Source organism: Hemitrygon akajei, chromosome 27 (assembly GCF_048418815.1).
Source record: "Hemitrygon akajei chromosome 27, sHemAka1.3, whole genome shotgun sequence".
Lineage (NCBI taxonomy): Eukaryota > Metazoa > Chordata > Chondrichthyes > Myliobatiformes > Dasyatidae > Hemitrygon > Hemitrygon akajei.
The window spans coordinates 44507382-44531298 of record NC_133150.1 but is presented as its reverse complement, the minus strand read 5'-3'; the positions used below and the strand labels follow the sequence as shown (position 1 = coordinate 44531298).

At 45.0% G+C, this 23917-nt stretch overlaps 1 protein-coding gene across 1 annotated transcript in view; it reads right to left on the bottom strand.

Moving 5' to 3' along the window:
• LOC140717334 (prickle-like protein 1) overlaps window positions 1-19594 on the bottom strand; it is a 105543-nt gene extending 85949 nt beyond the window's left edge. Inside the window, exon 1 of the mRNA XM_073030814.1 lies at window positions 19095-19594. The gene's annotated coding sequence lies outside the window, so the exon portion shown is untranslated. The remainder of the gene's footprint in view (window positions 1-19094) is intronic.
• Window positions 19595-23917: the final 4323 nt, after the last annotated feature.

The following is a 23917-nucleotide window of genomic DNA, read 5'->3' as shown; positions in this document are numbered from 1 at the left end:
AGTGGTGAATACAGTTCAGTCCATCGCGATCTCAACTGGCCAGGAGGTACAGAGGCCTTGGGTCCCACACCACCAGGTTCAGGAGTAGTTACTACCCTTCAACCATCAGGCTCCCGAACCAGTGTGGATGACTCTATTCACCTCAACTCTGAACAGATTCTACGACCGACAATCACTTTCACGGAATCTTTGCAATTCACGTTCTTGGTATTATTTGTTGTTATTTTGCAATATTTGTTTTCTTGTGCACATTGGGTGTTTGACAGACTTTGTTTATGTAGAGTTTTTCGTAAACTCTTTTTCCCCATACAAGTGCTTGCAAGAAAGTCAACCTTAAGATAGTAATTGGCATTATTATATGGACTGGGGCATATGGAATGTCCGGGGAGAGTTAGCACCTCTGGTGAACGGGCTTGTCATGTCCATTCCTGCGGCAAGTTTGCCCACCTTTGGTCCCCACGGGGCACTCAGCTCTCACCTGCAGTCTCAAGTGGCCGTTTGCATGCGACAATGGCCGCACCCTAGTGCGCCACTTCGCCAAGTGGGCCACACCACGAGGGGGCACCAGTGGCTTTGTACCCCAGAGCTAGGGACATGCCCATCCCAGCATACAAAGTCAGCTCAGGCAGACTGGATGGATGAGATCTACAGTGATGTGATGCATTGGACCCCAACTGCTGAGGTTGAGAGAGTGGAACTGCCCCAGTTTAATGCTTCTCCACTTTAAAAACACTCTCACACAGGCTCCTTGTCATTGTCAGACAACCAAAGGGATTGCGTTGGGGTCTTTGATCACGTTAAGCTAGCCAGTGGAGAACTGGCACCTGCACCGGATTTCAAAGCGAGTGGTCCTGGGTTTGAATCCGGCTCCTTGCGTGCTCCTGTGCTGGGATGAGCACTGAGCGAGCAACTCGGCCTTGTGAAAAGGAAACAGACAAGGTCGCTAAAGAAAACGGCAAGGTTGCTGCCCAATGCGGAGAGGACCTACTTTGGCCGTTTTACCTAGGTATCAAGAAAGCACTGATTTTGCACCAGTGTCCAATTTTGCAGGCTTTTTCCCCCCCTTCACTGTCTCGCATAATTTATTTATAATTTACATTGTGTGTTATATGAATCGTCACACCCACGATGCTGCTGCAGGCAACTTTTCCATTGTCCCTCTACAATAAATCTGATAGTTAGTCAGGGTGCCAGTGTTGAAGTGATTGATGTAGCGCTATCACAGTGCCAGTGACCTGCTGCCGTCTGCAAGGAGTTTGTATGTTACCACCGTGTACTCCAGTTTCCACCCCTATTCCAAAGACGGACGGGTTAATCGGTCACGTGGGTGTAATTGGGCAGCTCGGGCTCGTTGAACCGGAAAGGCCTGTTACTGCACTGCATCTCCAAATAAGTAATTTGCAGGTTTAACAATGAGAATAGTCCCACTCAAATGAGCACTGCTTGCCGTATCGGACCAGCGCCATTCAGTCTCCCACAGGCCCCGGCACTCCACGCTCCAGTGGCGGCAACTCACTTGTCAAAGGCCAGTGGCTTTGGGACCTCCTACTAACACAACGCACTGAGCCAGTTCACTGCGGCAGAGTGCTGCCTTTGTAGCGTACGGTAACACTGGAGAGGAACGCACTGGTGAGTGGGCCCTCCCCAGGTCAATTTCCCAGCTCACTGCATCTACCACTCCCTCCCCTCGAGGTTAAATCCCACGATCAGTTCCTGGAACGGGGAAGAGGGGGAGGGAACAAAAAAAAAAACACAACACAACAATCTTTTGTCTTTCTGCATCTGTAGCCTTGAAGTGCTCAGCGGCTGGAAGAAATATGGACAACACCTTCCCTGCTACAATGCAAGGCAACACCAGCTGGGACAAAAACTTTCCAGCTGCATTCTAGCCCCACTCTCCTCATCTTTGGTCATCCAATACAGAGGGGCCAAGCAGGATGTCCTAGTTAACCTGCTCCTGGGATTGACAAATGTAGTTATCTTCTGTCCTGGAGATGGGCAGCTAGGCTGACCTCCAGGGGGGTGGGGGAGCATGCCTGGGTAGCTGTAGAAAAGGAACACATGGCATTCCCGGGTGACAGAGGTGTTTTGAGGTAGCTGGGTACCGTGGGGATAAACGCCATCCTCGATGAGAATCAAAATCAGGTTTAATATCACTGGCATAATGTCATGAAATTTGTTATACAGCAGCAGTACATTTCAATACATAATAATTAAAACTGAATTACAGTGAGAATATATATTAAATAGTTAAATTAAATAAGCAGTGCAAAAAAAAAAAATTAGTGAGGTGGTGGTGTCCATTCAGAGATCGGATGGCAGAGGGGAAGCTGTCCCTGAATCGTTGAGTGTGTGCCTTCAGGTTCCTGTACCTCCTACCTGATGGTAGCAAATGAGAAGAGGGCATGTCCAGGGGTGGTGGGGGTCCTTAATGATGGACATTGCCTTTTTGGAGGATGTCCTGGATACTACGGAGGCTAGTGCCCATGATGGTCACAACTTTCTACAATTTATTTTGATCCTGTGCAGTAGCCCCCCCCCCCGCCTCCCCCCACCCAAACCAGACGGTGATGCAGCCAGTGAAGATGTCCTCCATGGTACATCCGTAGAAATTTGCCAACATACTAAATCTCGTCAAACTCTTAATGAAATATAGCCATGGTCGTGCCTTCTTTGCAATTGCATCAGTATGTTGGGCCCGGGACAGATCCTCAGAGATGTTGACACCCAGGAACTTGAAATTGCTCACCCTTTCCACTTCTGAACTCTCAATGAGGACTGGTACTGAAAATGGAAGTATTTTAGTTTCGTCTGTGCTACCCGTGACTTTAGTTTTTTAAAAATTTAAAATGGGATTGTACAATAGTGGAGTGTTTTCAATTTAGATTAATGTGATTTTGTTTAAAAATGGCCACTTCACAGTCTCCATCTCCCTTAATGCCTCCCTTGTATCATTATGGTATTGAATATGCAATGACAACACACACGTGTTACACGTCACACCACTGAGCATCGGAAACCATCACGAAGAGCTTCACGGATAAAATTTAGCACCGCATCACTTGTTAGGTCCTGATCGGCGAAGGCTGGGAATCCTGAGCCCCACACAAAATGTCAGGCAGCATCTGCAGAGGGAGACACTGCGGTACAGGAACTCTTACGGACACTGCACAAGTCCTTCAGCCCACAATGATGCTCCAAGGTTAAACATTTGCCCTCCATTTTTATGGTTCAGTTCTGCTCCTATACCCTTATGGTCTTATTTTTTTTTATCATCTAGATGACTATTTAAGAGTTTATTAAATGTCACTGAAGTATCTGCCTCAGTTGTGTGTTTTGTGCCCTTCCAAATGTGTAAAACCTACTTCTGACATTCCCTTATACTTCCCTCCAATCACCATAAAATTATGCCCTCTTGTATTAGTACTTCTGCCCTGGGGTAAAAGGCACTGGCTATCTATGTCTCTTGTTCACCTCGATCAATTCGCCTCTCATCCTCTTTCACTCCAAAGAGGGAAGCCCCATAGCTCAATTAACCTTCCCTCATAATACATGCTCTCTGATCTAGACAGCATCCTAGTAAATCTCCTCTGCAGGCTTTCTAAAACTTCCACATCCTTGATATGAGGTGACCAGAATGGAACATAATACTCCAAGCATGGTCTAACCAGACCTTTATAGACCTTCAACATTATCTCTTGCACACCAAACTCCTTTCCAACTACTCCATCAACTTCGATGGATCGATGGGCACGGACCGCTAATAGTTCCTCTCTTCCTGCTGGATGGATTCCTGAGCAAGCTGTCCAAATCACCTGGCAGAATGCCCCTTTGCCAGAAGCACCACCAAAATCTTGCTTGGCTGGTGGAGAGGGTGGGCCCACCTCCCTACCGAGGTACTAAAGGAGTTACAGATTGAACAATCGGCAGGGCGATCGATTCTGATGCACTGAAAGGGAACTGAGATAGACGGAATGACAGGGCAACGGAACCATAAGGAATGTGAAATGATCGGTATTCCTACAAGAGGTCTACTTTAAGGCAGCAATATCTGTACCAGAGATTCCCCACCATGCCACCTTCTAGATTTCCAACCCATTGCAGGCCACTTCCTGGCCTCCAGGGCTAGATCCCAGATTTTCAGGCAAGAGGAACTGTAGATACTACTGAGGTGGTTCAAAAAGGCATCATCCATAGATTCCCATCTTCTGTACCATGCCATCTTCTCACAGCGGGCAGACGGTATGCCTGAAGTCCCACACCACTAGGTTCAAGCACAGTTATTTCCCTTCAACCATTTGGTTCTTGGACCAACTAATACAACCCTTATCACTACCTCAGTATGGCAACACTGACCATTTTGAACTACAACGGACTTCTGTGGCATTTCCTGTGGAATGGGATATTAATCTCTGCATTTTGTATATAAATATTAGTTACCTTCAACCATTTGCCTCTTGAACCAACTGGCAAAAACTATCACTACAGTTTAAAAATACTGTGACCACTTTAATCACTTTGCATTACAACAGGCTTCTGTTTTGTTCTAATTGTGTCCTTTCTTGTAAAAGAGTGTGTAATTTGTTCTAATTTATCTTTTTCTCGTGAATGTTGAACATCTGATGCTCTGTGCCTGTGACGCCGCTGTAAGGTTTTCATCGTGTCTGTACACTCAGGGACTTGTGCAGATGACAACAATCTTGACCCTAGCTTGATTCTTGTCCCAGCTGACAGGCAGATGAGAATTTCCTCGGTGTTTACATTTCAGAACAGGGAAAGGCACTGAATGAAGGCGTTAACAGTCAGATCAGCAACAGCACTGTTTCAGCTTGTGTGCGCTCACCGATGCTGACAATCAGACAGGCTTTGCTTACCCAGACCAGTGCTTTATGGTGACCCTCAGCACGTCTGGGCTCCGCGTGTCGCAGTGGAGGAGGTACTAGACAAGCCTCCGCTGTCACCATTCTTGAGGCCTTTTCAAGCCCCACATGGCAATTAGGGAATTTAATTTCCAAATTATAGACAAGAGAGATTTTGGAAACCTTAAGCAACAGACATAAAATGCTGCAGGGACTCAGCAGGGGTCCTGACCAAGATCTGAAGAGCAGTCTTGGCCGGAAAAAGCCAGCTGTTTATTTCTGTCCATAGATGCTGCCCGACTTGCTGAAAACCTCCAGAATTCCGTGTGTGTGCGCGTGCTTGCTTCAAACTCCAAGTGTTCATACTTTCAGGCTGACCCTGGCGTGACAAAACCCAACTTATGGGGATGTTAAATACCTTCTGAAATAGTCTAACATGCCACTCAGTTTGTGGTCAAGAAACCAGTCAGCAAACGAATCATTCCCACAGTATAGAAACACTGACTACATATCAAGTTAATGGACATGGTTTCTGTTCGCGCGCGCCGAGGAGGGTGAAAGGGATTTCTTTCTGTCAGATCGATAAATTTTCCTTTATATATCAGACTGAATCTTTGCCCATCCGTAAGCACGGAGATCTACAAGGGCAGCATTTAATACATGATAGTTTGGAAACGCAACCTTAAAAAGACCTCAAAAATAAAGAACCTCGAAAGGACCGAGACTGCCCTAAAGTGGGGAGCCAGTGTTATTGTAATAATAGTTGAAAGTTCCATCGTGCAAAGGGCAGCCCCGCACTGCAGGAGAGAGTGATGAATGCATCTTCGTGTGCAAGGTTGAAATAACCCGGATTCCGCTGTGTGTTTTGAGCCGAGGTCCCTTCCCAATCAACGACATTGTTGTCACATTGCTGTGATGGGATATTCCCGTGTTTCTGCAGTTTCCCAGATTGCCTGCAATTGGTTCCACGTTCCTAAATGATGGCTGGAGACTTTCCCCTTTGGGCAAAGTGTTATGAGGAAAGTTTTCACAGACAAGTTCTTTAAAAAAAAAATGGTTTAAAGGCAGCCAGTGGCTTTGGCTGGTGGTGAATATTAGTAGCGCAGGTTGAGGTGCTCACTGAGATTAGCAATTAGTTTGCAGATGTTTCACCACCAGTCGACGTGGCATCCTCATTGCACAGTTTTTGGTCTTTCTCTCTGAACGCAAACGCTCCCAGAGAGGTACACCAACAACCGCGCACAGAGGAAGTCACCTCAACTGCTAAGTTGTTACTTTTATTGTCATTTCGACCATAACTGCTATGTACAGTACATAGTAAAAATGAGACAACGTTTTTCAGGACCATGGTGTTACATGACACAGTACAAAAACTAGACTGAACTACTTAAAAAAACAACAGACCTACCCAGGACTGCATAAAGTGCACAAAACAGTGCAGGCATTACAATAAATAATAAACAGGACAATAGGGCAGTAAGGTTTCAGTCCAGGCTCTGGGTATTGAGGAGTCTGATAGTTCGGGGGAAGAAACAGTTACACAGTCTGGTCGTGAGAGCCCGAATGCTTCGGTGCCTTTTCCCAGACAGTGATGGAACATCTACAAGCTAATTGCCAAGCTTGGCAAACACCACAACATCAAACAGCCCGTGGTGTTCCAGCACAGTCTAATCTTCTCTGAGGAGCGTCACCACAAAGAGCGATCCAACCAACATCTCAACAGTGGAGCTGGCTGAAGATATTGACACATCGCAATGGCAGTGAAGGTGGAGGAAGGCTGCAGCAGTGAAGGGTCCCCAATTGCCTTTCATTCCTTGCCACTGGACACTGACCCCGATCGTCAAGGACCACGTGGTGGCTGCCCACGCACCAGTCTCCCCATATTAAACAAAATCACACACAGACGTTCTCCACTCTAAAATCTCACATTATGTGGACCCTGGATCAGCTTCTACAGCTACATTAGGACCCGCCAATAGACAACCTCTTAGGACAGGGGTTCCCAACCTGGGGTCCATGGACCCCTTGATTAATGGTTGGGATCCATGGCATAAAAAAAAGTTGGCATTCTTGCCTTGGAAGAATATCACACTCAACTCAAATGATCGCACCATTACTAGTGTCAGATTAACAGAAACAGACAGAGACTCACTAGAATGCAATCTAACCTCAATATTCAGGATACTAATAAAATCCATTTACTGTTGCATGTGGACTTTGTCATTAAATCTGCTGTTTGATGCCTCGTATTGTTTCTTACGGAATATTTTGAGAAATAATAAATAAAGCACATGGCTTTTGGTTCCGATTCAAGTCAGTTTGAAGTAATAAAAAAATATAGACAGCATAAAAGTAGGCAGGGAACTGACAGGAAGCATAATGTTACCTTTGGCTTTCATATTGGAAATGTGTGACTAATTTTATCCGTTATTTTTTAAATCTCCGTTGGAACCTCAAACCAACAACGTCACACTGTGAAACATACACAAGCACGCGAGTTCAAGTGTATCACACTGTGGGGAGGCCTGCTGGGGAGCAAATTTTACTTTGGTTAGATTGATCTGCATAAAACAGGATACTTCCTTGCTGTGAGACGGACCCATAATCTGGTCCTTCACATCAATCTCAGCAGCGGTTGGTTGAATATAGTCGTAGCTTCAGGCAGAAGACATTACACTACGAATTCGTAAATTAGTTCATTACTGTCACATAATCTGAGGTACCGTGAAAGACGTTGAAAAGAAAGATTAGCTTTGTTTCTTCATTCAGAGGGTCACAGGATGAGCTGCCAGTGCAAGTGATGCATGCAAGCTCCATTTGAACACTCAAGGCAAGTTTGGATCGATACACGGATGGTAGGGATATGGATGGCTATGGTCCCAGTGCAGGTTGATAGGAGTAGGCAGTTAAAATGGCTTGGCACAGACTAGATGGGCTGAAAGGCCTGTTTTTGTGCTGTTCCTTTCTATGAATACATACGCCAAGACATATAGTGAAATGCACCATTTCTGCATCACCAACCAACACTGAGGATGTACTTGGAGGCAGCCTGAAAATATTGCCACGTTTCCAGTGCCAACGTAGCATGGCTACAACTCACTAACCCTAATCCATATGCCTTTTCGGAACGCGGGAGGAAACTGCAGCACGAGGAGGTGACTGCATGGATTTCTTCCAGGCGTTCAGCTTTCCTCGTACACTTGTCTTTTGTACCATTTGCACAGATCAATTCTAATATAGAATGTTGGTAAATGGATCAATAACTGAGGGTGGGCGGTTGGGGTTGCCATAGAAACTTACAGCACAGAATCTCGAGCTCTTGTGCTGCAGCTATCACTGAACCTTCGTGAGAGAATGCAGATTGTCCATATTGTCTTTGCTGCACCAGAGTGAGCTGGAGGCATGCAACTCCTCCTCGTCTTTCTGCCCAAGAACCATGGGTTAGCGTTCCTGTTCGGGTCCCAGTCATCAGAGACCCCAGTGTTGAGGCCTGGTATTCAGGGTACCACAAACATCCCAGCTCTCCCGGAAGTTCTGGGAGTCTCCCACATATTGATAGCGGCTCCCTGACGCCCGCAGATTATATACAATATACTGGAAATCGATTTTTTTTTGAGAGGGAGAGGGAGAGGAAGAGCGAGAGCGAGAGGGAGCATCCTGATTGGTCTCTCTTCATGCTACATAGACCTATCAGTTTTCTCTGTGGGCGGGCTTTACAGTCAACCTCAAAAATAATGACAGTGTTGCTCGCTGCACTGTTTGCAACAGTGACTTTTCTATTGCCCACGGTGGGTTAAAATGGAAAAGACATGTTGAAGTGAGTTTAACAGGTGTCATTCGTTCATTAGCATAGCTAACGTTATTTAAACTAGCTGGCTAGCTGCTAAGAAGCTACTCTATTGATGTCCTACGTGATGAGGCCAAACTCCCTGTAGACTGACAAAGTTGTAATAGAATAAAATCATGACTCCATGATAATATAAGTACATATTTTAATGTCACATTTTCTGCATATACCCAACTTGCTTTACAGATTAGACAAAAATCACTAAACTATTACATACACCCTTGTAGGTTGACTGTGGGGTGGGGTGGGAGGGAGAGAATATGGGGTTGCAAGGGGCGGGAGGGAGAGAATACGGGGTTGCAGGGGGCGGGGGTGCTACCTCCCTGAAATGCGTTTTTGCAGGATAGGATGTCTGGTACCAGTCATCAGAAATTCCTAGTGTTTAGTGTACTGGTCAAGGGAGAGACTGGCATTGAAAGTCTAGTGTTCAGGGTACTGGCCGTTGGAGAGTCCAGCATTCAAGACCTGGAGTTTAGGGCACCAGTCATCCAAGAGTCTGTCATTCATGGTCTAGTGTTCAGGGTATCAGTCATCGAAGTTGGTATTTGAGGCCTAGTGTTGAGGGTGTACAACAGCCTTCTAGATAGGCACATGAATATGCGGATAATGGAGGGATGGAGACAGGCGATGGGTCTTGTTAGTTTAATTTGTTCAGCACAACATCACGTGCTGAAGAGCCTGCTCAGTATTGTTCTACGGGTCTTAACAACACCACAGGTTGCTGAGGTTCGATGCGGTGAGCTACCAGCCACGTTTACACCCACATCACTCAACACCCACAGACACCCGTTTCAAGGAGAAACAGTTAAAATTCAACCCCGACTAGTGCAGATTCACCAAGATGGTTCAGTTAGGAGGATGTACCGGAGAGGATGACTGCTCTCCTTCAAGCAGAAAGGTCAAAGTAACCTGATAGGAGTAAACTTGTGTTCTTTCTTGTAAAAAAAAAGTGTATAGTTTGTTTTTCTTGTGAATGGCACTTATTTGATGTTATGTGCATACAATGTTTCTCTAATTAAGTTGTTTCATTTCACTGTGCAAACGACAATATGACCCTCTTTTCCAGTCTCCTACCTCAGCTGGAACATCTAGTACCCGTCAGCAAATGCTCCACCAGCTATCTGCCCTTTCCCTTCCCAGTCCAAATGAAGTGTCTCAACCCAACATGTCGACTCTCCATCCCCCTCCATAGATGCTGCCTGACCCACCGAGCTCCTCCAGCATTGTGTGTTGGATTTACTTGAGCCCAAGAGAGAAGAGACCACTGACAGATTCAAATTTATCACACTGAAACAAAGTGAAATGTGCCATTTGTGTTAATAACCTACACACCCCAAGACAGGGGTTCAAGTTTTTAAAAAAAAAAATTAGACCCCAGGTTGGGAACACTTGCCCTAAGGGATGTGCTGGGCGCAGCCCACAAGTATCACCACGCATTCTGGTGCCAACGTAGCATGCCCATGATTCTCAGCAGAACAACACAGAACACAACAGCATCAAAGCAAGCCCCTTTGCCAACTCACACCCACCTATACAGACAGTACTCTACCCCCAAGACAGGCCTCCAGCTGTGTTTGACTTCTTGACTGCTGATCAACTAGGAGATAGAAACACCAAAGTGAATTGAGCTGGAGTAATCCAGAACTCTGTAGAAATCAGTGCCAACAGCAAAGGGTTCATGCAGCAAAACAGCCCCGAAGGGTCTCGGCCCGAAATGCAACCATTCCTCTCCATCAATGCTGCCTGCCCTGTCCAGTTTCTCCAGCATTTTCTGCGCGCTACTCTGGATTTTCAGCGTCTGCAGAATCTCGTGCACAGGAATCTCTCGCTTAGCCGAAGCACCAGAGCGTAAAGAGCAAGCCAGACTGGAGGGACATTAGTGACGTACAGTGAACCACCCAATACAGGAAATACTGAATCACCTTTCACCAGCCAGATGTGTGAAAGTTGCCTTTGATTTTAAGAAGTCTATATCCATAAATCATGTTAAGTAGACAAAACATTTTCAGTGGTTATTGAGCGGCCTGATAACCAATTGCTGATTCTAATTGTCACATTTCTTAAAGTAAAAAAGGATCAACTTTTTTCGCCATATAGAGTACATTGACATGGGTTGAGAATTTACTGTGCTGTGTTGGTCAGGACATACATGCAACCAAAAAAAAAAAATCAACAATTATACAGAATAAAAGATTATATTAAACTAAAGTTAGAGACTAAAGTACAAATATGGAATAAAATGTGGAGAAATATATAGGATGAATAACAAGAGAAACTGCATCCGAGTGCAATTTTACAGCCAGTAAGGGGTTAGAATCAGCTTTAATATCATAGCACATGTAGTGAAATTTGTTGTTTTTGCAGCAGTAGTACATTGCAATACAGAAAAACTGAATTACAGAAGGTATATGGTGGGCGGGACAGCAGTACTGCCCACTGCAATACGGCGCTCCCTAAAATAATCCAGATTTATTTTAAACAAGAGATTCTTCTGACTCAGCAAGTCTAGAGCAATACACACACAAAATGCTGGAGGAACTCGGCAGGTCAGGCAGCATCTGTGGAGAGGAATGAAGAGTCAATGTTTCTGGCAGAGTCCCTTTACCAGAACAAGGCACTTTGTCTTGAAGATTCTCGGTCTGAAATCAGAATCAGATTTAATATCACCAGCATATATGTTGTGATATTTGTAATATTTGCAGCAGCGAGACAATGGAATACATTAATTCCATTTTTAAGAGTGTGTATATATATATATATATATTTTTTTTAAAGTTAAATTAAGTAGTGCAATAAAAAAGTAGTGAGGTACTGTTCATGGGTCCAATGTTCAATCTGATGGCAGAGGGGAAGATGCTCTTCCTGAATTGTTGAAATATTAGAATGCTAGGCAGCACTTTCCCCCTTATATCAACAGTAGAGCAGTACGCAAAATCCATCTGCAATGCCGTTTCCTCTCACAGAGGGGCATCTGTGTCTGTACTTTGCATTCCATTGAGGACAGCCACAAACCTGATCAGTGCTCATGCAGGTCAGATCCAGACTGAAACTCCTGCCTTACGCCTGAGTATCTAGTCCCAGGATATGCGTGGCCTCGTGTTTTGTTCACCCAAAAGATGGGAACCCATGCTCTTTTCTTGTTACTGCTGTCAGGGAGTGGGTGCAGAATCAAGTTCAACATCACTGGCATAGGTGGTGAAATTTGTTGTTATAAGGCACAGAAGCAGAATTAGGCCACTTGGCCCATCAAGTCTGTGCTGCCATTTCATCATGGCTGACCCATTTCCCTCTCAGTCTCAATGTTCTGCCTTCTCCCCACATCCCTTCATACCCTGACTAACAAGGCATTAAGATATAGGCGCAGAGTTATGCAGCAACGGTACATCGCAATACATGGTATTAAAAACTAAATTAAAGTATACATTTATAAAGTTAAATTAAATTGGTGAAAATAGAATAGTGAGGTAGCGTTGATTGATTCAACATTCATTCAGGAATCGGATGGCAGAGGGGAAGAAGCCATTCCTGAATTGCTGAGTGTGTGTCTTCAGGCTCTGGTATCTCCTCCCTGATGGTAGAAAAGAGAAGAGGCCATGGCCTGGGTGATGGGGGTCCTTAATGATGGATGGTGCCTTTTTGGGGCATCAGCATGTGAAGATGTCCTCGATGCTGGGGAGGTTAGTGCCCATGATGGAACTGGCCATCATGCAAATCACTGCAGATTATTCCAATTATGTGCAGCAGCCCTCTCCAAACGAAAAGCCGATGCAGATACAGAGTATATTTTAAGTATTGTGCTGTACTGCTGCTGAAAAACACTAGATTTCATGTCATAGAGTATGTCAACGATAATAAACCCAATTCTGATTCTCCTCTCCTTCCTCTTTTGAAAATCACTTCTTCCCCCAGTCCTTTCCGGTAATACATCCGACGACAGACTTGGCTTTATAAATGTTAGAAATTGTTGTACAATATAGTTACCACTTTACTTCCACAGCAAAACTCCTTTGGCACAGTTTTCTCTTATCATATGGAAGGGGCCATTTGGCCCATCAAGTGTATGCCAGCTGTTAGAGCTATTGTTGAGTCTCATTTCCCCCAGCTATTTCCCTATGATCCACAGCACTGTGTAAGAGACTTAGGCACAACATTTTTTTTAAATATATGGTTTCAGATGATATGGCCTCCATGGAGCCCAATCTCAACAACATCGAGGCTGTCTGGAATTAGTTGGAGAGACAGAAGCAAGCAAAATAGCCAAATTCTGCTGAAGAATTGGCAAGTTCTCCTAGATTCTTGGAACAACCTACCAGCCAGTTTGCTAATAAAACTGCATGACTGTGTACCCAAGAGAACTGACTCAGTTTTAGAGGCAAAAGGTGCTCACACCAAATGTTGATTAGTGTTTTTTTTTTACTGTTTACTGCTCTTTATAGTAATTTTTTGAAAAGTTTCTAAATATCAATTCATTATTTTTGAAACTATCTTCACTTACCATCAGGGAGGAGGTACAGGAGCCTGAAGACACACACAACGATTGAGGAACAGGTTCTTCCCCTCTGCCATCCAATTTCTGAATGGGCATTGAACCCATGAACAATACCTCACAACTTTTCTTTGAATTTATATTTTTGCACTACTTATTTAAATATATAATTCACTTTTTTCTCCATAATGTATTGCATTGTACTGCTGCCGCAAAGTCAACAAATTTCACGACACATGCCGGCGGTGTTAACCTTGATTTTGATTACAGATTTTTGTTACGCGTGCCTAATACTTTTGCACAGCCCTGTATTTACTTCCAAGCGCATCAGCATCCTCCCCCCCCACCCCCCTCCCCCATGCTTCTTCCACTCATCTACACTGAGTGTAATTTTCAGGAATGAACTAATCCAGCAAACCAGAATGCTTGGGGGGAGAGTGAGGGAGGGTGACACTCTTTAATATCACAGGGAGAACATGAAAATTCCAGCCAAGGTCAGGAACGGATGCGCGTCTCTGAGTTGTGAGGTAGTCACGTGGCCAGAATCACCATGCACTGTACACAAAGGTGCAAGAGATCCAACCCCCTGTGCAGGACTGCTTATCGCAAACTTCAGCCACACGCGTATTGAGGATCGACTGTATGGAGCAGCTACATTTACATGCATGAGGAATTTGCTTTGGTGGGTTGGTCAGGGCGTGACATGCAACGAAACACCTACCTACAGGAAAGATGGAAATAAAGTTGAAAGAGTACAAAGAAAATTCACAAGGATGCTGCCAGAACTTGAGGACCTAAGTTATAAAGAAAGATTGAATAGGTCAGGCGTGCAGCAGAACTTTAGGTCAGGACTTTGTTCCCTGGAACATAAAAGACTGAGGAAAGATTTGGTAGAGGTATACAAAATTATGGGGGGTATAGATAGGGTGAATGCAAGCAGGCTTTTTCCGCTGAGGTTGGGTGAGACTAGAACCAGAGACCATGCGATAAGAATGAAAGGAGAAAAGTTTAAGGGGAACATGAGGGGTAACATCTTCACCCAGAGGGTGGTGAGAGTGCGGAACGAACTGCCAGCGTAAGTGGGGCATGCAAGCTCGGTTTCTACATTTAAGCAAAGTCTGGATAGGGGTAAGGGTATGGAGGGCTATGGTCTAGTTGATGGGACTAGGCAGTTTAAATGGTTCAGTATGGAATAGATGGGCTGAAGGGCCTGTTTCTGTGCTGTACTTTTCTATGACGACTCTAAAAAAACAGCAACGCTCACAATTTTAAAGAATAATTAATGGTATTAAAATAAAGTTAAAGGTTTAAGTACAGATAGGATATAAAATCTGCCTAAATATCAGCACTTAGAATGTAAACTGTATTATAAAAATATTTAAAGTGCTTATTGTGCAGTGATTGAGGTAATAGAGGGGGTGGGGGTTAACTACGATAATTGATAAGATTAATTGCTTAGGGGAAGAAAATCATAATTTACTGTGAGTTATCAGGAAGCTCACCACAATACTGAAAATGAACTGAATATTATTTCAGATCTATAGTGGCTAAATCTCTCTGCAGCCGGCAGCAGAGACAGCTGGTCAGACTCAGTCACGGTGGTCCATGGCCTGCTCCTGCACCACAGTGAGGCTACCTTCAAAGTGGAGGAGAAATACCTTGTATTCCATCTGGGTAGCCTGCAAGCTGTTGGCATGAATATCGATTTGTCCTTCCAGTATGGTAAAAGAAAATCCTCCCCCCTCCTATTCCCCATTCTAGCCTCTTTTCACCTGTCTATCACCTGGTGCCCCTCCTCCTTCCCTTCCTCCTCAAATCTAATCAAGTTTAGATATCACTCAAATCATACATGGATACAGCCAAACAAGACAGTGTTCCTCTGGGGCCAACATTCAAATATGTGCACATTCAAAATAATGAGAGAGAATAAAAGAACAGTCACATACGAAAACACGTTTAGTCCAAGACCTTGAGCAACAAGTCATGCAAAATGATTGTTCCTGGACTCAGTTCTCAAATCGGTCAACTCAACCTCCCTTTGTGCTCGCCATTGCCTTTTACAGTTTAAGATAGTTTAGATTTAGACATATGGGCTCTATGAACAATCTCGATTCTACCCTGGCATTAGTCCGCCTTGTGATAAATGCAAGAGGGGCGTGGCCTCTCTCATCCACATGTACTGGTTCTGTCCTAGCTTGGAGAAATTCTGGAAAGATGTCTTCACTACATTATCGGGTATTCTGAATCAGCACCTAGAACCTAACCCCTTAATTGCTCTGTTCGGTTTTTGGGGCGAGACAGATTTATGTCTGGGTCCGACCAAATGCCGAATACTATCCTTTGCCTCTCTCCTGGCGAGATGCTTGATCCTCCTTAGATGGAGAGATGTTGCCCCGCCACTCATGCGCAATGGCTTAACGACATTATGGCCTGCTTGGACCTCGAAAAAATTCATTATTCAGTTCTTAATTCGGATCTAAAGTTCCATAAGGTCTGGGGACCTTTTATCGAGTATTTTCATAACCTTCCTCTTGACTAGGGTTTTTTTTTTCTTTTCAGTCCCTTGCTTTCAGCTCCCTTTTTCTTTTTTTTCTGGTAGTAGGCATTATTATCCTCTGTTACTAAGTGTATTCACAGTCTGGGAGTTTGACTGTCCGGACTTATACTCTCTATATTGTGTGGTGGTCGGTCTGGAATTGTTGTTTTTTTTCTTGTGTTGTGGGGATTGGGGAGGACACTAAGCTCACTTGTTTTTAATTTAGGTGCTTTTTTGTTAAATTCTCTTCGTTTGTAGCATATTGTTATTGTATGCTTAATCTTGCACTGTATTAATGCTCCCCACTGGGATTTGGGGCGTTTAATCTTGTAAAATGTTTTGAAAAACTAATAAAAAAAAATGATTGTTCCTGACAGTCCAGACTGCAATTCTATTGATCTAACACTGGAGGGCAGCACCAATGGGAGAGGTCATCCCCAACTAAACACAAATGCCTATGGTAGACTCTCCTCTCCTATCAGACTCCTTCCTTGACAGCCCTTTACCTTTCCCACCCATCCTCTTCTAGCTATTCCCCCTTCCCCACCCCCCATCTTCCCCTTCTTTTCCAGTCATGAAGAAAGGTCTTGGCTTGAAACATTACCTTCCTGTTCATTTCCACGGACGCTGCCTGAACTGCCAAGTTCCTCCAGTGTTTTGCTCGAGCTTTTCCTCCCCATTTCAGAATTTAGGATAATAATTATCTCCGACTGGGTATCAGAGCCTGATAGCTCAGCAACTGTTTCAGTAATGATGTGGTATTTGTCTAGCCTGAAGCTATGGAACAGTCAATGCATCCACTGGTCAGAGTGAAGGCTGAAAAACTACTCACATTAGAAGAATAGCCCTTAACTCAGCAGTGAAGTTATCGGGGCACCATCTTGACGGTGTTCCTGTAGCAAGTTATTCTTGTTTTTACGAGGCTGAGTTCTTAGCTCAACCCGACTTGGATTTGAACTTGGGAACCTTCGCTCCGGAGTCCGGCACTGATATTATTGAACCACCAAGCAGGACTCACGTTAGGAGGAATCTCAAAATGTTGAGTAACACAGCATGGAAACGAGCTCTTCGGCCCAACTCATCCATGCTGACCAAACCTCCCTTCTAAACTAGGGACATTTACCTAGCTTTGGCCCAATAAATGTGCCATTTGCAATCCGAGATCAGCAGTTCAGATATAACCAAGGTTCCTGCTTCCTTTTGCCTTAAACTATTCACATCTTTGGCAAGAAAGCAATCATCTTTCCCTTCCAAAGCTCTGCACTTTCCACTCATTTGTAAACAGAGGTTACTGATTCACCATAGGACATAGGAGCAGAATTAGGCCTCTTGGCTCATCAAATCTGTCCTGCCATTTCATCATGGCTGATTTATTATCCCTCCCAATCCCATTCGCCTGCCTTCTCACCATAACTTTTGATGGCCTGACTAATCAAACTATCAGCCTCTATTTTAAATATACCCAATGACTTAGCCTCCACAGCTGTCTGTGGCAATGAATTCCACAGATCCACCATCCATTGGCTAAAGAAATTCCTCATCTGTTTAAAGGGACATCCTTGCATTCTAAGGCTCTACCCTCCGGTCCCAGAGTCTCCCACTGTAGGAAACTTCCCCTCCATATCTAGGCCTTTCAATATTCAGTAGATTTCAATGAGATCCTCCCTCTTTCTTCCGAACTCCAGTGAGTTCAGGCTCAAAGCCAACAAATGCTCATTTTATACTTTTCTTTCCTGGGATCATTCTTATAACCCTCTCCAGACCTCTGGACCCTTTCCAATGCCACCGCGTCCCTTTTAGATATGGAACCTAAAAGTGCTCCAAGTACAGTCTGACCAATGCCTTATAAAGCCCCAGCACTACATGCTTGCTTTTATATTCTCGTCCTTTGGAAATGAATGTTAACATTACATTTGTTTTCCTCAGCATTAACTCAACCTGCAAGTTAACCTTTAAAGTTCAAAGTAAATTATCAAAGTAAATACGTCACCATATGTTGTGCAACCCTGAAGATTTTTCAGTAAATCCAATAAACATAATAGAATCAGTGAAAGGCTCCACCAACAGGACAGACAACCTGGGTGCAAAAAGACAACAAACAGTGCAAATACAAAAAAAAGAAATAGTAATAATAAATAACAGAACATGAGATGAAGAGTCCTTGAAATTGAGTCCATTGGTTGTAGGAACATTTCAATGATGGAGTAAGTGAAATTCAGTAAAGTTGCCCCTTTGGTTCAGGAGCCTGATGGTTGAGGGGTAATAACTGTTTTTGAAGCTGATTGTGAGAGTCCCGAGGCTCCAGTACCTTCTTCCAGATGGCAGCAGTGAGAAGAGCGCAGGTCCTGGGTGGAAACGTGCCCAAGGACCCCCAAGTCCCTTTGCACCACTGATATCTGAATTTACTCCCGTTTTCTTAAATTCAGAAATGTGTCGCAACGGAATTATGCCTTCATTCGTACTTATATAAATGGTAGCGGGATCGGGCATAGTGATGAACTATTCACAGTGACGGTAGTATACCAGAACTCTTACCCCGTCTTAATCTTCTGCAAAGATCTTTAAATCTAAATATTTGGATCAATAGTTGAGTTGAGGTCTGAACTAGTTTGCAGGAAGCCCACCACATGTTAACTTCATAGTATCAGCGGCCCAACATGCCTCCACATAGCAGATGTTATTAGAACTCTGTTCAACTCTTTACATTTGTTCCTCATTTCCCCCCCCCCCCCCGCCCCCCAACCCCGCGAGTTTCAGGTCACTATTTCATAGTTGAGCGCAAGGGATGAGCAAGTACCATTCCCGAGTCGAGGAGGGAAGTGACTCGTGTGCCAGGGCTCCGGCCAGGCTGGGCGGGGAGGGTACGGCCGCTGGTGGTCCACCGGACGTCCTAATTGTCTCATTCCTCCTCGGGAGAAAGTGTCCGGGAGAAGGCAGAGCTCTAGACCTCCCTCTGAGGGCCGGGCAGAGAGCCCACCAGCGTCCGCACCCCGAGTTCTGCCCAGCCCGGGTCGCACTGCACGCGACACTTGTCATTTCGGAACCGCACGGACAACAAATGTCCTCTCAAGCGAACACCTGAAAACAGATCTGTTTCTGGGCACGGTTACCATGGAGCAGTTTCAGAAATACCCACAACTGAAGCAATTTAACTAAAAGATCAAAGGAACAGTGATTATAAACGAAGGGAATCCAATCCATTTGATCAACCCCGCTAGCGCGCAGACAGAAACCTTTACCAAATTAAACGGCCAAGCTGTGAAGTTTTAAACCCACAGAGGTTTAAAACAAAATAAAGTTATCATAACCCACATGGATGGAAAACAAACCTCAAGTACTTTACAATTAATAAAATGTTGGACTTACCCGGAATGAACTTCTTTCACAAGCTAAATCTCTCAATTTTTTTCTCTCTCTCTCGTCTACTTTCTTTGTTCAAATTTACTTTCCCCTCCAAGCGCCTTTTCCTGGTCTGTCAGTTCTTCCAGATTCGGCGGCTGTTTTATTTTGTTCTTCCTGTTCGTGAGCAGCCTCTCCCCCCTCGTCTTCTAGCTTGGCTGCATTCCGCCCCCTCCGCCCTCTTCCTCTCTCAGCGAGCGGCCGGACTGGGAGACCGCGGCTCCTAGCGCAGCCAGAAGAGATCAGCGTTCAGTCCCCCTCTATCTCCTCGGCAGCCTGGCCAATACCGACGGAGCATACCTTCTGGGAGGCACAGGCTGTTATTAAAAGAGGAGGAGCTCTGGCTGCGGGGATTGTTAACTCCTCAAAGGCCATGCCTTAAACTGGACGGAAATACACTCATAACAGTAGTTGCAAATGGTTCAGTTTTAAAATGGAGACCCAGACCCTGATGAAGGGCCCTGGACCGAAACGTCGACTTTTTAATTCCTCTCCGGAGATGCTGCCTGACCCCCCGAGTTCCTCCAACATTTTTGCGTGTGTAACTCCGAAATAGAAAGCTGTTATTTTAAACAGGGATGCCTCCTATCTACATGAATTTTATCTACAGCCTTGTTCTCACGTCATGGTATGTTCGGGCTGGGCTGTTACCAATAATTTCTGAAGCACGACTTTCCAAACGGGCCAGAATCAGTAAACTGGAGGCCTCAGAGATGTGAAAGTGGGGGGGGGGGGGGGGTTCAACCAGCGAACACCACAACCCCCCCCCCCCCCATTTCATGCCGCAGCTACAGAAAGAAGCAACTTATATTTTGTAGACACAAGAGACTGCAGTTGCAGGAATCTGGAACACAATCTGCTGGAGGAACTCAGCGGTCAAGTAGCAAATACTTTGCGTAGTTATCTTATCATGTGTTAAACTATTTACAAAGGATACTTTGACATGTTGAAAATATTTATACGTAAATAATAAGTCTTCAAAGTACATAATTGCACCAGCCAATGAGGTACAAACGGGTGGGGCCTACGTCCGCTAATTATGCAGCAAATAGGCGCGTTTCCCAGGGCACGTGGGATAATTTATGGGGAGAAAAGTCAGTGAGTGGATGATAGTTATAATCTCAGTCACCAACCTGTGTGACAGCTGGATTACCCACTCATTCTGATGAAGGGTCTCGGCCGGAAACATTGACTGTTTACTCTTTTCCACAGATGCTGCCTGGCCTACTGAGTTCCTCCAGCATTTTGTGTGTATTACTTCTGATTTCCAGCATCTGCAGATTTTCTCTTGTTCGGGATTACCCACTCATCTCCTTTCTGGCTGGTAAAGTAGGGGCGTAGCGGTTGGCACAATGCTTTACAGTGTCAGCGCCCTGGGTTCAATGCCCGCCGGTGTCTGTAAGGAGTTTGGACGTTCTCCCCGTGACCGCGTGGGTTTCCTCCGGATGCTCTGGTTTCCACTCACAGTCCGAAGACGTACTGGTTGATAGGTTAATTAGTCGTTGTAAATCATCCTGTGGTTAGGCTAAGATTAAAATCGGGGGTAGCTGGGCAGTGAGGCTGGGGGGGCTGTAAAGGCCTATTCTGCACTGTATCTCAATTATCTTAAGGAATCATGGCAGTTAACTTGCACACAGCAAACAGTGGGATGATGATTGAGGGAAAATATTATCAAGGACGTCAGGGATAAAAAAAATTATCCGTTTGTTGTCTTGCTCCGGATTGTCTGACTGTACTGTAGTTTCTCTTTGGCTGTTACACTTATTGTGCATTCTGTAGTTGTTTTACCTTGTGCTACTTCAATGCACCATGCAGTACATTGATCTGTATAAACAGTATGCAGGACAATCCTTTCTCTGTACCTCAATACATCTGACAATAATAAACCAATTCCCATTCTGTGGTCTTCTTGGAGAGGCACCCTGGCATCTCCGGCATCAGAATCGGGTTTATTATCACTAACGTATGTTATAAAAATTGTTGCTTTGTGGCCGCAGTACAGTGCAATACATAAAAATTGGGAGAAGAAAGAATGACTGAATGACTATCTTAACTAAATGAACAGTGCAAAAGAGGAATAGTGAAGTAATGATCATGGGTTCATTGGCCATTCAGAAATCTGATGGCGGTGGGGAAGAGTTGTTTGCTAAAATATTGAGTGGGGGTCTTCAGCCTCCTGTACCTCCTCCCTTGTGTTGGTGCGTGGTGTTCGTCTAGTGATCTGAAGGACGCTAGTTCGAGCCTTGGCTGAGGCTGTGTGTGTGTGTCCTTGAGCAAGGCACTTAACCACACATTGCTCTGTGACGACACCGGTGCCAAGCTGTATGGGTCCTAATGCCCTTCCCTTGGACAACATCGGTGGCATGGAGAGGGGAGACTTACAGCTTGGGCAACTGCCGGTCTTCCATAAAAAAAAAACTTGCCCAGGCTTGTGCCCTGGAAACTTTCCAAGGTGCAAATCCATGGTCTATCGAGACTAATGGAGGCCTAACTACCTTTTTCCTAAGGCTACTGATGAGAAGAGGACATATCCCAGATAGCGAGAGACCTCAATAATGGATGCCTTCTTGGGACACTGACTTTGACGGTGATTCAGATTCAGGTTTTCTTATCATGTGTGTGTGGAAATATACAATTTACAAGGATGTCTCAATGACTTGAGGACCTAAATTATAGGGAAAGGTTGAATAGGTTAGGACTTCATTGAACTGAATTTAATTGACTTTATTACTTGCATCCTTCATATACATGAGGAGTAAAAATCTTTATGTTACGTCTCTGTCTAAATGTACTGGGGTGTAGGAGAATGAACATAGAATAGTACAGCACATTACAGGCCCTTTGGCCCACAATGTTGTGCCAATCCTCAAACCCTGCTTCCCATATAACCCCCCACCTTAAATTCCTCCATATACCTGTCCAGTAGTCTCTTAAACTTCACTAGTGTATCTGCCTCCACCACTGACTGAATGAAGGAATATTTGATAGTGGTTACCAAGATTATGAGGGGTATAGATAGACTTTTTCTACTGAGGTTGGGTGAGACTGGAACTAGAGGTTGCAGGTTAAGAGTGAAAGGTGAAATGTTTAAGGGGAACATGAGTGGGAACTTCTTCACTCAGAGGGTGGTTGGGAGTGTGGAGCGAGCTGCCAGCGGAAGTGTTGGACGTGGTTCAATTTCAACATTAAGGAGAAGTTTGAATAAGTACATGGGTGGAAGGAGTGTGGAGGGCTGGAGTCTGGGTGCAGGTCAATGAGACTAGAAAGAATAGTTCAGCATGGAGTAGATGGGCTGAAGGGCCTATTTCTGTGCTGTCATGCTTTATGAATCTATGGCCCATCAGATACCACTGATTCTTATTTCCCTCTTGCTATGGGGAGGGGCAGAGATGGTGAACATTTTTCACGTGTTCAGGATTTTTTTGCTTGTTGCTTCGAGGTGGATGCCTCTTAATTAAGGTCAATAAATCTTCAGCGGAGCCACAGCACCTGGAAGTGCATTGTAAATACACCGTGGTGTCATTTGGTTTGTCCATGCTGACTCGACGGGGAAAAAAACTCCCCATTAACCCCTCGGATGACATTGAGTTTGGATGACGTACGATTGGTTAAATGTGCTTCTGAGGTAATAGGAAAGCCAAGTTGGTTGCCTCAAGGTAGAGTGAAGATGTCATCTCTAAGGATCAGCACTTTGGAGAAGGTTGTGAGTTCCTGAGATTTTGAGAATGATGCCATCTGGAGTTTAGCTCCTGATAGGGTCACCCATGGCTGTAAGGTCAAGAGGTGGTTCCAGACAAAGAGCAATCCAAGAAAGACCTCAACGGTGGAACTGTGGAAGGTGATGGCATACCACAACAGCAGTGAAGGGTCCCCAGTCGTCTTGCTTCCATGCCACCGGATTCTGACCCCGATCTGTCAAGGACTATGTAGTGCCTGCCCGTGCATCAGCCTCTATATGTTAAGCAAAATCACACAGAGGCATTCTTTATTAAGGGAATCCACCCTAACATCCCAGATTAAGTCCCGCAGTGAAGCTTAAGCAAGTGGCGAAGGGAGCAGAACTATGTGGGTCATGGATCGGCATCTACAGCCACCCGAAGACCCAACAAAAGAGCAGCCCTTAGCGCCTGGGTTCCCAACCTTTGTTATGCCATGGACCCCTACCATTAAGCAAGGGGTCCGTGGACCCCAGATTGGGAACCTGTCCATTAGAACGTCATACACAACTCAAATGATCGTAAAACTAGTATTACAGTAGGAATGTGGAGAGTGTAAGGGGAGCACAGTGTGTACTAGTGAGGGGAATGCAGGTTCAACTCCTGCCACCATCTGTAAGGAGTTTGTATGTTATCCCCTGTGATCCCCTGTTTGTACGTTATCTGGGTCCTCTGGATTCCCCCCCATCGGTTGGTAGATTAATTAGGTACAGTATTTATTTATTTATTGAGAACTGCCCCTCCCAGCCCTTCCAGCAATCCTAGCCTAATCAAAGGGACAATTTATAATGACCAATTAACCGACCAACCGATACATCTTTGAACAGTGGGAGGAAACCGGAGCACCCGGAGGAAATCCACGCGGTCACGGGGAGATTGTACAAACTTCTGACAGACAGCAGCGGGAAAAGTTGCCCTGAACGTGTAGGTGAGTTGGTGGCAGAACTATGCAAGGAGGTGGGGGCAATCCGGAGAGAAACACATCCAGCAGGAGTCACACAAGGCTGAAGTCCCGCACCACCAGGTTCAGGAACAGCTACTTCCCTTCAACCACTCGGTTCTTGAACTGACCTG